Here is a 13,978-nt window from a genome sequence, read left to right on the forward strand (position 1 = left end):
GGAATTACTACCTAAGAGAGAGAGAGAGAGAAATAAATGTTTGCATATTTGAATTTGGCTCTTATTCATTTTTGAGAGAGAGAGAGAGAGAGAGAATGCAGAGTAAAACAAAGGGAGGAGAAGGGATGAAGAGAAATGAAGGAACGACAGAGAGGGCAAAAGTAAGAAAGTGAGATAGCTCTACTTTAAGGACATAATTGCCTGGTGTTTCCTGCTTTACATTCACGTGTCACTAACATCAATACTCTGTCTGTCTGTCTGTCTTTCTATCTATCTATCTATCTATGTCTGTGTTGCCTCTGTGTCTGTCTGTCTATCTATCTATCTACCTGTTGCCTCTGTCTGTCTGTCTATCTATCTATCTGTTGCCTCTGTCTATCTTTCTGTTGCCTCTGTATGTCTTCGATTTTTTTTTATTTGTAAAGAATGTGGGATAGAAAGAGTCGAACTGTGCCTGTACACTCACTCACTCACTCTCTCTCTCTCTCTCTCCAAGTCATTCATGTCTCTTTCTCCGTCTCTTTTCTCTCTCATTTTCATCTCATCATCTCTCTCTCTCTCCAAGTCATCCATGTATTTCTCCGTCTCTCTTTTTCCTTTCTCATTTTCATCTCTCTCTCTCTCTCTCTCTCTCTCTCTCAATTAATCACCGGCCAAATCAACCACCCTGTCAAATCACCCTACCACATAATTAGCGTCTCTCTCTCTCTCTCTCTCTCTCTCTCTCTCTCTCTCTCTCTCCATCTTCACAGACAAACAAATCAAACAAGGAAACAACTTCACCACTTCACCCCGAGGACGTGTTATGTTATTGAGAGAGAGAGAGAGAGAGAGAGAGAGAGAGAGAGAGAGAGAGAGAGAGAGAGAGAGAGAGAGAATGAAAACAAAGCGACGGTGAAGACAAAAATCAAGAAACAAAAGAAAACTGTAGTGGTGTGTGTGTGTGTGTGTGTGTGTGTGTGTGTGTGTGTGTGTGTGTGTGTGTGTGTGTGTGTGTGTGTGTGTGTGTGTGGCTGGCATCACGACACAGCTGCCACTGGTAATTATTGGAAACTTCACAAAGTCATTTTCTGAGCTGGGGAAGTTCGCTGCCTCTCTTATCTGCCCTCTGCTGCTGTCTCCACCCTCCCCCTCTCCTCCCCTGCCCTCTCTCCCCCTTCTCTCTTACCTCCTCCTTTCCCTCCACATCTTCCCTCACTCCTTCCTTCCTTCCCTCCATCCCTCAACTGTCTTCTTGTTTTCTTCCCTCTCCTGTTTCTATAACCCCTTCCCCTCCCAGACCTTCTTTCCTTCCCTTCTATTCTCCTGGTCCTCCCCTCCCCCCTTCCTTCTTCCCTCCTACCCCTCTTTCCCTCCCCCCTTCCTTCTTCCCTCTTACCCCCCTCTTCCCTCCCTCCCTTCTTCCCCCTACCATCCTCTTTCCCTCCATCCCTTCCTCGCTTTTTCCTCTTCAATCTTCCCCCGTACCGCCCTCTCTCCCTTCCTACCCCTCCTCCCTCCCCCCTTCTTTCTTCCCTCCCCTCTCCTCTTTCCTTCCCTCCCTCCCTCCTTCTCCTGTTCCTTCCTTCCTTCTCGTAATTCCTTCACTGTCTCCTGTCCTCCTTTCACTACTTTTTGCTTTTTATTTCTCTCTCAGCTTCTTCACAATATAAACTCTTTCCTTTTCTACTTTTTTCTTCCCTCTAGCTGTCTTTCTCTTCTTTCTCTTACTTCTTTCACTAATTCTTTCTCTGCTCCTTTCAGTTTCTCCAAAATCACCCCCCCCCCTTCCTCCTCTCTCTCTCTCCGGCGTCTTTCACAGCCTTGTACTTCTCTCCCTTGTATCAATTTTCCTCCTCTGTTGTCTGACTATCCTCATCCTCTTTCCCCCCCCCCTTCCTTATTATCCTCCTCCCTCACTATTCCTTGTTCTGCTCCTTTCACTGCCTTCTTTCTCCTTTCACTGCCTTCTTTCTCCTTTCACTGCCTTCTTTCATTTCACTGCTTTTTTCTCCTTTCACTGCCTTCTTTTTCCTTTCGCTATTTTTCTTTTCTCCTTTCACTGCCTTCTTCCTTCTTTCACTGTTTTTTTCTCCTGTCTTTTTCCACCTGCTTCTTAGCCGACAGTGACCTTTGCCTTTACGACGTCAATCCCACTTTCTTAAATCAATCTCACTGCTTACACTGCCTCCGCGCTTCTTCCTTCCTCCCCTCCCTCTCTCCTTTCCTCTCTCTCTCTCTCTCTCTCTCTCTCCGTCTCTCTTACTCTTCTTTCATCATCCGTTTTTTTTTTTTTACTGTCTCTCTTCGTCTTTCACTGCCTCTCTTCTTCTTTCACTGTCCCTCTTCGTCTTCCACCTCCCCTCTTTTTCTTTCACCTCCTCTCTTCTTCTTTCACTGCCTCTCCTTCTTCTTTCACTGCCTCTGTTTTTCACCCCCTCTTCTTTTTTCACTGCCTCTCTGTTTTTCACCTCCTCTCTTCTTCTTTCACTGCTTCTCTGTTTTTCATCTCCTCTCTTCTTCTTTCACTGTCCCTCTTCGTCTTCCACCTCCCCTCTTCTTCTTCCACCTCCCCTGTTCTTTCACTGCCTCTCTTCGTCTTTCACTTCCTCTCTTCTTCTTCTTCCACCTCCCCTGTTCTTTCACTGCCTCTCTTCGTCTTTCACTGCCTCTCTTCTTCTTTCACTTCCTCTCTTCTTCTTTCAATGTTTCTGTCTTTCACTGTCTCTCTTCTTTCAATGTTTCTCTCCGACTTTCACCTCCCCTCCTCTTCTTTCACTGCTCTCCTCTCTTCGTCTTTCACCTCCCCTGTTCTTCTTTCACTGTCTCTCTTCGTCTTTCACTTCCGTGTTCTTCTTTTTCACTGCCTCAATTTCTTCTTCCAATTTCCTTGTTCTTCCCTCACCAGCCTCTGTTCTTCACCCTGTCCCCTGCCATGTCGCTGCCCTCCCCCCAGCTCACACCATCCCCTCTCTCATACACCTCTCCACTGCATCCCTCCATCTCATCCTCGGTGTCCCCCTTCCTCTCCCACCCTCCACCTCCCTCACACACACACACTCTCCTCGTTAGTCTCTCCAGCCTCTCCACATGGCCACACAACCTCTTTCACCACCCCTGTTCTTTCACTAATCTTTTTTTTCCCTTTCACCCATTTTTTTCACAACTATTATTTCCTCTTGATGATTAAAGAAAATAAAGAAAATGTCTTGTTGATTAAAGAAAATAAAGAAAATGTCTTGTTGATTAAAGAAAATAAAGAAAATGTCCTCTTGTTGACTGAAGAGAAAGAAAATGTCTTGATGAAAGAAAATAAAGACAATGCCTTGATGAAAGAAAATAAAGACAATGTCTTGATGAAAGAAAATAAAGAAAATGTCCTCTCGCTGATTAAAGAAAATCATGTCCTCTTGTTGCTTAAATAGAGAAGTGTCCTCTTGAGTAAAGGAAACAAAGAAAACGTTCTCTTGATTAAAGAAAATAAAGAAAACGTCCTCTTGATTAAAGAAAATAAAGAAACTTGTTGATTAAAGGAAGTAAAATGTCCTCTTGTTGATTAAAGAAAATAAAGAAAATGTCCTCTTGTAGAATAAAGAAAATAAAGAAAATGTCCTCTTGTTGATTAAAGAAAATAAAGAAAATGTCCTCTTGTTGATTAAAGAAAATAAAGAAAATATCCTCTTGAAGACAATTTCTCGTTGTTTTGATAACCCCCTTCACTAAAACAAGCAATTAAAAGGCTGAATAAAATCGTCTGATACAGTAGGGAGAAGTGCACTAATACACCCTCGGCCTGAAGGGGTTAATTAGGCAGGTAATAAGTAAAGATCAATCAGAATTAGGGTGATTAGGTGAGATTGTGTACTTAATGGCTGGGGCGGGGGGTTAATTAAGAGGGTGGGATTAATGTGTGTGTGTGTGTGTGTGTGTGTGTGTGTGTGTGTGTGAGAGAGAGAGAGAGCAGTGAAAGCGTTGATAAAGACTACCCCCTCTAGTTTGAAGTCTCTCCTAGCGTGTGTTAGGAAAGTGTTAGGAGCCTGTGTTAGTGTTAGGAATTTGTTAGGAAAGTGTTAGGAACGTGTGTTAGGAAAGTGTTAGGAACATGGGTTAGGAGAGTGTTGGGAACGTGTGTTTGGAAAGTGTCAGGAACTTGTGTTAGGCAAGTGTCAGGAACGTGTGTTAGGAAAGTGTTGGGAACGTGTGTTAGGCAAGTGTTAGGAACGTGTGTTAGGAAAGTCAGGAACGTGTTAGGAAAGTGTTAGGAACGTGTGTTAGGAAAGTGTTAGGAACGTGTGTTAGGAAAGCGTCAGGAACGTGTTAGGAACGTGGGTTAGAAAGTGTTTGGAGTGTGTTAGAACGTGTTACGATAGTGTTAGGAACGTGGGTTAGAAGTGTCAGGAAAGTGTTAGGAACGTGTGTTAGGAAAGTGTCAGGAACTTGTGTTAGGAAGTGTTAGGAACGTGTGTTAGGTGGAAGTTTGGGAGACTGACCCGAGTTAGTAAAATGTGGGTGTAAACTACCATAGAGTTTACACAAAATATACACACCTTTACTAACATACAAAAGTTTACTATCTGCATTCTCTCTCTCTCTCTCTCTCTCTCTCTCTCTCTCTCTCTCTCTCTCTCTCTCTCATACACTATATATAGTTATATATATATATATATATATATATATATATATATATATATATATATATATATATATATTTTTTTTTTATTCCAATCTTTACACTGATCTTATTTTCGTCACTCTCCCCCCCTCTTCTCTCTCTCATTATGCTACCCAGGAGTTCAACATGGGAGGACACAACTAATTTTCATAATCGTCTCCTTTGGTATCGCGCCATGTAGGGAGAAGGAGGACGAAAACGCGAGGGAATATGGGACGGAGTTAATATATATGCAAATGTCACCTACACACACCATGTACAGGAGCTGGGGGTACACACGGACGCACACGGACACTGATGCATACACATATACATACATACACACTTCCGCTCTCCTCCCACACCCATACACACACACACGTACACACGGACACTGATGCATACACATATACATACATACATACTTCCGCTCACCTCCCACACCCATACACACACACACACACACACACGCGAACTCTCTCTCCCATCGTCGACATACTTCATCTTACACCTACACCCACACATCAACACCCACATGTTTCTTACGTACACACACACACACACACACACACACACACCAACTCTCGCGGGCAAATGAGGTCGCTGGGGGTGACATGTTAATAGAGACGTGCAGCTTCACAACGAAATTCAGAGCGCAATATAACAAGAGAAAATGCACTGACTACTCCTTCACTTTTATCACCCTTATGCCCTTCCATTAGGCGATTTATTATATTTCTATTATTGGTAGATGTGCACTTTTTCCTTTTATAAAATGAGAAGAGGCGGAGGAGGACAACGATATTCACAAAGCGATTAGTTCAAAGGAAAATGATCTACACTCCTTCACTACGAAATATCTCCCTTAAGCCCTTCCACTAGGCGAATTATTTTTATTTCTGCTACCACCAGAAATTCACTGGGAGTATTATAAGAAAGGAAAATGAACTGACTACTGCATCACCAGAAAACAACCATAAAAAACATCCATATATGACTCCTGGTGGGCTAGTGGGTCTGGGCGCTTTGGATGGGGGCGGAAGGGATTTATATGCAGGGGGGTGGTTGGGGTTTAGACCAAATAATGCTACTCAGGGGCGAGCGAGGGTGGCTTAAGGACTGACAACGCTAAAAAGATCCTGACAGCGTAGCAACAGAGGTCACACACGTTTTCTTTATTTCAATCTCCCTACTCATTAACGATCTTTATTTTGATGAAGGAAATAAAGTAATGGAGGATTTATTTAAGGCTCTATCAACCCCCCCCCCCATTTCAAAACAACTCTCATCAAAATACAAGACACATCCTCGGGGGGAAAGGGTTGGTTAGATTTCAGTCACTAAGAGAGTAATGTATGGGATAAAGGTCTCTCTCTCTCTCTCTCTCTCTCTCTCTCTTTCACACACACACACACACACACACACACCTTTTTGTCAATTATCATTCCATCCTTTTTGTCGATTATCATTCCATCCATGTTGAATTCCCCCTCCTCTGTCTCTCTCTCTCTCTCTCTCTCTCACACACACACACACACACACACACACACACACACACACACACACACACACACACACAACTTTTTGTCGATTATCATTCCATCCAATCTAACCCCCCCCCTCTCTCTCTCTCTCTCTCTCTCTCTCTCTCCAATAGTCTAATTTATATTTTTATCTTCCCTAATTATCATAGAAAGTATGTTAAAAATTATTTCCCCTTTCTCTCTCGCTCTCTCTCTCTCTCTCTAATATTCCCAGCACATTAGCAGCTCAGGAGGTGGCTAGGTACGCCTAGGTATGATAATTCCCCTAAGACTAGGCTGAGAGAGAGAGAGAGAGAGAGAGAGAGAGAATAACTAGAACATATTTTCCTCTATTTATAAACATAATGTGATGGTTAAGAAGCAAATAAATTGACATCATTAGAGAGAAAGAGAGAGAGAGAGAGAGAGAGAGAGAGAAACCACCACCACCACCACACCACCTCATAACAACCTCTCTCCCAGAATTATCGCCAAACTTTCTGAGCTAGGCAGTGCTGGGTTCCATCTTTGTAGCTCCACATTCATTCCCCTTACGACCACACTTCCTCCATTAAACAAGCGCGGATTCCACACACCAGATGCGGAGCCGCGTTTTCAATTAAAGAAGTTACGTTATCTATTCTACCTTGTGTATGTTTTCAGTTACAGAAGTCACATGCATCTTCTTATTAAGCGCGCATTCCACACACCAGATGCGGAGCCGTGTTCTTAATTAATGAAGTTGCGTTTTCTATTCTACCTTGTGTATGCTTTCAGTTATAGAAGTTACGTAATTTTTTTTCAGTTACAGAAGTGACGTGGGCTACTGTATCTTTTAATCAAGCGCGGATTCCACACGACAGATGCGGACTGATGTTTACAGTGATTAAAGTAGCGTTCACTTTTCTCTCTTACTTTACACATGACTCACTTAAATACACACTGATTACGCACTCTAAATACGAAGCCATTATCACCCGAAAATGGTACGCTATTATTATTATTATTACTACTACTATTATTATTATCATTATCATCCTTATTATCACTGTTATTATTATTATTATTATTATATTTTTACTATTACCTCTACTTATTCAAACAACCTTAAAATGTAACACAGAACTACACTCTTTTTAATCTAACTCGGCCTAAAATTCCCATCTCTCTATCTTGAAGGCCAAGCTGTAAGACTAGCCTGACACTAGATTATGATGCTGGTCACGAAGAAATGCTACGGAACGGACACAGAAACGTAACACTATCTTTTAATTAGACTACGCGAAATAGCAGCAGAAGGACGGAAATCTAGGACAACGCGAAATAATCTGCAATACGATGCCAGTCACGAAGAAGTGCTACGGAAAGGACACCGAACCGTAACATGGTCCTTTTCTTCAATTAGGCTGCGTGAAATAAGCTGCAAAAGACGAAAATCTGGGCCAAGTTAGAGTGAAAGGAGTATAGGCTCTTCGCTGCCCTGATATAGGATGACTTTGTTATTATTACTATTATTATTATTATTATTATTATTATTATTATAAGATTACGAGGCTTAACACTTAACAGAATGTCTTGATTAATTCTTGAACGCTGGCTAGACACTTCAATCTCTCTCTCTCTCTCTCTCTCTCATCCCTAAACGTTAGCTAGACATTTTTACCTCAGTTTAACTCCAGACGATTTTGGTGAACTCTGTCGAGCTCTATGGATTAATCTCTCTCTCCTTCTCCCTCTCTCTCTCTCTCTCTCCCCCTCCCTCCCTCCCTCTCTCTCTCTCTCTCTCCCCCCCCCTCCCTCCCTCCCTCTCTCTCTTTCTCTCTCTCTCTCTCTCTCTCAAAAAACGCATCACCTGTCTCCCCTTTTCTACCTTTCCATCTTCTCTCACAACCCTTCCCCTAATAACTCCCTCTCCCCATCACCCCTCCCCCTAACCATGCCTCTGCCCTCTCCTAACTTCACTCCAGGTGTACAAACACACACACACACACACACACACACACACACACACACACACACACACACACACAGGTAAGCAAAGTGAGGTAAGAGGGTGGGGGTGAATTCCAACCATCGCTACGTGACACCGGCCACTGAATCATCCCTGCTACTCAACTACATTTTCTTTCTTTCTAACGACCCTCAAACTATCTACCTTTCTCTAACAACCTTCTCTTACAACTCTCTCTCTCTCTCTCTCTCTCTCTCTCTCTCTCTCTGCCTACCCTGCCTTCACTATCAACTCCTCCTCCAATGAAAGAAAAGTATTCTCTAACAACCCTCTCTTACAACTCTGCCTGTCTCTCATTCTGAACCCTCTCTTACAACTCTACCTGTCTTTCTCATCTCTACCTGTCTCTCTTTCTCAACCCTCTCTTACAACTGCCTACCCCAGCTTCTCTACCAACTCCTCCTCTAATGAAATAAAAGCATACGGGAGGCGAATGCTAACTGCCAGCCAATTACAAGTTACCTACAAACCACAGTTGAAGAAAATTCGCAAAACTCTATGGAATTCGGTCACTGTTTCAAAAAATGCTAAACCATTAAAAAAAAAAAAAAATCTATGGCTGCTTTCATTCGGTCGCCTTTGATCAAATCTTCCCCAAAAGGAATAAGCTTCTGCAAATCCACGTAGTTGCTATTTCCTGAAGGTTTGGTGGAAGTTCGTCCACAAGTTCTCGAGATATTTTGGCCACACACACACACACACACACACACACACACACACACACACACACACACACACACACACACTGACAAAAACCACATCGCCTCACTTCACCTCCTCTAGCAAACCTAGATGTACACTCCTCTAACCACTCACTTCTTCCCCTACTTAACAACTACATTCCTACTTAACAACTACATTCCTGGTACCCAGACAGACAAGACAAGCGAGGGAAGGAGTGAGGGAAGAGGGTGTTCCCGAAATTCCAAACCACCGGGACACAACAGAGCGGCCATTTAACCGTCCTCGTACATAACCCGCGGCCGTCCATTTCCGCAAAACAGCCGTAACTCTCCCGGGCTTCTCCATCTGACCCCCGCTCTCGTAACTCACGGTCCGGTCGCCCCCAATTCGCGATCCATTCCTCAACCGGCGCCTCGACAGTTTTGCTTAGGGCGCTGTAAATCCTGGGAGATGGAGAAGGAAGATGCTGATCAAAGTGGTGTGTTCGGAGCTGAGGCAACGTTGTGAGGTTGGTAATTGAGGTTTAAAGGAAATACACAGGGGTTGAGGGAAACGGGAAGGGGTTGGGAGAAACAGGGAGGGGCTGAAGGAAAAAAAAAAAAGAGGTTGAAGGAAGTGGGGAGGGCTAGGAGAAACAGAGAAGGGTTGAGGCAAACAGGGAGGGGTTGAGGGAAACAAAAGGCTGAAGGAAACAGGGAGAGGTTGAGGGAAAGTGGGAGGGGTTGAGGGAAAGTGGGAGGGGTTGTGGGAAACAAGGGGTTGAAGGACGCGATTTAATTCAAACGATTTTTTTCAAGCGATTTTATTCAGTTGGAGAGAAATTAAAATCGTTCTGCTCTCACCTGACGACACTGGGTCACTCTGGGCGGCCTTCTGTGGTTAGGATGCTTACTTAACACCTCTTACTTACCGATTTATTTTTTATTCTGCTCCGTAAATATATTCTTGGGTATTATTCATGAAATTTATGTCGACATATACAAGATATATGTAAAAAAGAGGATATTAATGCGTAGTTTGGGAAATAAATCGCTAAGGAAGAGGTGTTAGGGAGCTGACAAGAATAAGGGCCTAACAACTTGAATACTATGTCGTGGTTATATATTGGTTATAAGGTATGAATGAGTCTCCTTGGTTACTAGCTAAACAAACCTTCTAATCTGACAACACCTGTCCATAATCTGAGGTAAAAGGGGTCACGGAACGAGTCTCCTTGGTTACTAGTCAAATCAACCCCCCAATCTGACTACACCTGTCCATCAATCGAGGTAAAACGGGTCACGGAATGAGTCTCCTTGGTTACTAGTCAAATCAACCTTCCAATCTCACTACACCTGTCCATGAACCGACCTGAAAGGGGTCACGGAATGAGTCTCCTTGGTTACTAATCAAATCATTCCTCCAATCTGACTACACCTGCCCATAAACCGACCCAAAAGGGGTCACGGAATGAGTCTCCTTGGTTACTAGTCAAATCAAACCCCCCATCTGACTACACCTGTCCATAAACCGAGCTAAAAAGGGGACACGGAATGCGTCTCCTTGGTTACTAGTCAAATCAACCCTTCAATCTGACTACACCTCATCAACCGAGCTGAAAGGGGTCACGGAATGCGTCCCCTTGGTTACTAGTCAAATCAACCTTAGAATCTGACTACAACTCCCCATCAACCGAGCTGCAAGGGGTCAGAGTTTTTGTCAAGTTACAATAAACGCATTATAGATGAGAAGAAAAAATGGTAATCTAATTCCTTAAGTTTCTAATGTCTCTCCCAAGTGAAATGTATTCGTTTGATAAAGTAAATAAATAAATAAGTTCTCGGACTGAAGGAATTAAAACTTTCTTACGCAAATAATAATAAAGATTTTCTTAAGTTTATAAAGTCTCTCCCAAGTGAAATATATTCGTTTGATAAATAAAATAAATAAATAAACTCTCGGGCTGATGGGATTAAAACTTTCTTAAGCAAATTATGCAAATTATAATAAAGTTTTAATAATGAGGAAGAGCAATTACGGTGAGATAATTAGGGTGGAAATTACTAAAGCAAGTGACAGTAACTTTAACGACCCAAGTCAGCTGCTACTATAACACTCAACAAGAACAAGAACAACAACAGCAATAGCCAACCAACTCTCATGCTCCCAACTCTCCTCCCCCTCCCCTCTTCCATCCACCTTCTGCTTCTCCCTCGCCGACCCTTCTCCTCAACTTCGTCCCGTCCCCCTCTTTTTTCCCTCTCTCTTCCTCACTCCACTATTTTCACTTTTTTTACCTTCTCCTCCCCCTTTCCTCCCATCGTCATCCCTCTCTCTCCTCCCCCCTTTCCTCCCATCGTCATCCCTCTCTCTCCTCCCCCCTTTCCTCCCATCGTCATCCCTCTCTCCCCTCCCTTTCCTGCTCCTCTCACTCTCTTCCCCTCCTTTGCCTCTCTCTTCACCTCCTTTCCTTCCATCTTCATCCCTCTCTCCTCTTCCCTCTCCTGTTCTTCTCATTCCCCTTCCCTTTTTCTTTGCCCCTCTCATCTGCATTATCTTCTTTTACTTTCACTCCCTTTCCCTCCTCCCTTCCAGTCCCTCTTCCTCATCGTCTTTGTCTCCTTCTTTACCTAGTATCTCCCTCCTGAACTTCTTACATCCTCCTCCTTCCCCTTCCTTTTCTCTTACCCTCTCATTTCTTACCCTCTTTCCACCCTCTCCTGCCCTCCCTCTTCTCTTCTTCCCCTTTTCTACACTTCCTTCCTCACCTCTTAACCTCCTCCACCTCCTCATTCCCCTCCTATTCTCTTCTCCTCCTCACCCATCTCCATATCTCTTCCTCATCTCATTCCACTCTATTTTATTTTGTACTTCCTTCCTTTACCCTTTATCTTACCTTGAAACCACTCTCCCTTTCTCTCTCCCCTCATCCTTCCCCTCCTCTCCACTCTCCCTCCCCTTCTCTCCTCTTCACCCCTCCCCTTCTTTCCTCCACTCTCCCTCCCCTTCTCTCCTCTTTTCCCTTGCCCTCCTCTCGACTCTCCATCCCCTCTTAAACTTTGTCCAATCCCTCTTCTCACCCCTCCTCTTTCCACTTTTTTTTCCCGATATTTTTGCAACCATCAACTCCTGCTCCTCCTCCTCTTCCTCCTCCACCTCTTCTTCTTCCTTCTTCTCTTCCTCGTCCTCCTTCCATTCAGTATATTATTTACAATGCTTTCACACGATTTTTTTTTTTACTCAGCTTTTGACAGGCCTCAAATAATTAACATATTTTTATGAGACCCTGTTTAACCCTTCACTGACAGAAATATGAATCTAAAGTGAATATACTCTCTCTCTCTCTCTCTTGTGACCTTATTTTATCTGCATTTCATTTATAACCATCACAATATATTTATACAGAGAAGAAGGTGTTCATAATTATTCTCTCCCTCTCTCTCTCTCTCCTCAAACCTCCTCCTTCCAAACCCCCTCCCCACTTTCCCTCTCATCCCTACCCACCACACCTCCCCATTCACCCTCCCATATTCGCATCCATACTGCTCAACCCTACTCACCTCTCACCACTGCTTCACCACTTCACTGCGAGGGCGTCAACTTGAGAAAAAAAAAAAAAACACCCATGATGCATTGTTGGGAAAGAAATTACTCAAAGAAAAACACAGACCAGAAATATATATGGCAAAAAAACACTGAAATGAATCTTTGTTTAGGCATGTAGGTTAGTGTGGGTTTACGGCTTCGGTCTGGGGTTTTGGTGCTTCGGTCTGGGGTTTGGTGCTTCGGTCTGAGGTTTGGTGCTTCGGTCTGGGATTTGGTGCTTCGGTCTGGGGTTTGGTGCTTCGGTCTGGGGTTTGGTGCTTCGGTCTGGGGTTTGGTGCTTCGGTCTGGGGTTTGGTGCTTCGGTCTGGGGTTTGGTGCTTCGGTCTGGGTTTGGTGCTTCGGTCTGGGGTTTGGTGCTTCGGTCTGGGGTTTGGTGCTTCGGTCTGGGGTTTGGTGCTTCGGTCTGGGGTTTGGTGCTTCGGTCTGGGGTTTGGTGCTTCGGTCTGGGGTTTGGTGCTTCGGTCTGGGGTTTGGTGCTTCGGTCTGGGGTTTGGTGCTTCGGTCTGGGGTTTGGTGCTTCGGTCTGGGGTTTGGTGCTTCGGTCTGGGGTTTGGTGCTTCGGTCTGGGGTTTGGTGCTTCGGTCTGGGGTTTGGTGCTTCGGTCTGGGGTTTGGTGCTTCGGTCTGGGGTTTGGGCGAGGTATTGGGGTTTGATTGGACCATTCACAGTATTTTTCACTAAGCAATGAGGTTTCCAATTGGTTGTAGTGTCTTACTTTTTTGGGGTTTTGTGGAAGTTTGGGTTTAATCTTAGCTGTTTCAACTATGCTTCCAGTAATGAAATATATATTAAATTAGAGAGAGAGAGAGAGAGAGAGAGAGGAATTATTACTACTGTGGCCCTAGGTTCATCTAAACGTTCACCCGGTTGACTGTAAGAAGCCGACCACTTCAGCCGGGCGCTCCCTGATATCTTTTGTTGAGGTAATTCTGACAGAGAGAGAGAGTGAGGTGCATGGGGGTGACTGAGTTGTGATATGAGACGTTATTTACAGAATGGAAAAAAAACAATGGATTATATGTGAGTCATGTTGGTAATGAGTTCTAGAGGAGAGGAATAAGGTAAGTAGACACAGACAGACAACAGACAGAAAGACGACAGACAATAGATAGACCGAAAGACAGCTGGGCCAACAGACATACACACACAAACAGAAAAACATTAACAACAATAAACACATCCTTCTAAACAGCCCAGGACTTTGATATGTCGTTTGGGAAGTGTGAAAAATTAAGTAGCAAGATGGAATGAGTGCAGTACCGGTATTTCCCCTTGAGTTTCCTCTTCCTCTTCTTTTCATCCCTTCTCAACACAGGTCAAAATCTGGTTTATTCTTCCTCTCCATATATTCGCAGACAGGAATGATGTTGTTTTTGTTGTCGTTCCAGGTATGCACGAAATATTAACCCCGTGGAATGCAGGCGTACGGTACCATCTTGCAATCCACCTTTGTACTTCCGGGGTATACAGGAAGTTGCATAACTAGACCGGAAGTTGCATATCTAGGCCGGAAGTTGAGCCGTCTGGTTATATCACTGCTACCAC

The sequence above is a fragment of the Coenobita brevimanus genome, chromosome 17, assembly GCF_032717465.1.
Source record: "Coenobita brevimanus isolate Jiangsu-jjx chromosome 17, ASM3271746v2, whole genome shotgun sequence".
Lineage (NCBI taxonomy): Eukaryota > Metazoa > Arthropoda > Malacostraca > Decapoda > Coenobitidae > Coenobita > Coenobita brevimanus.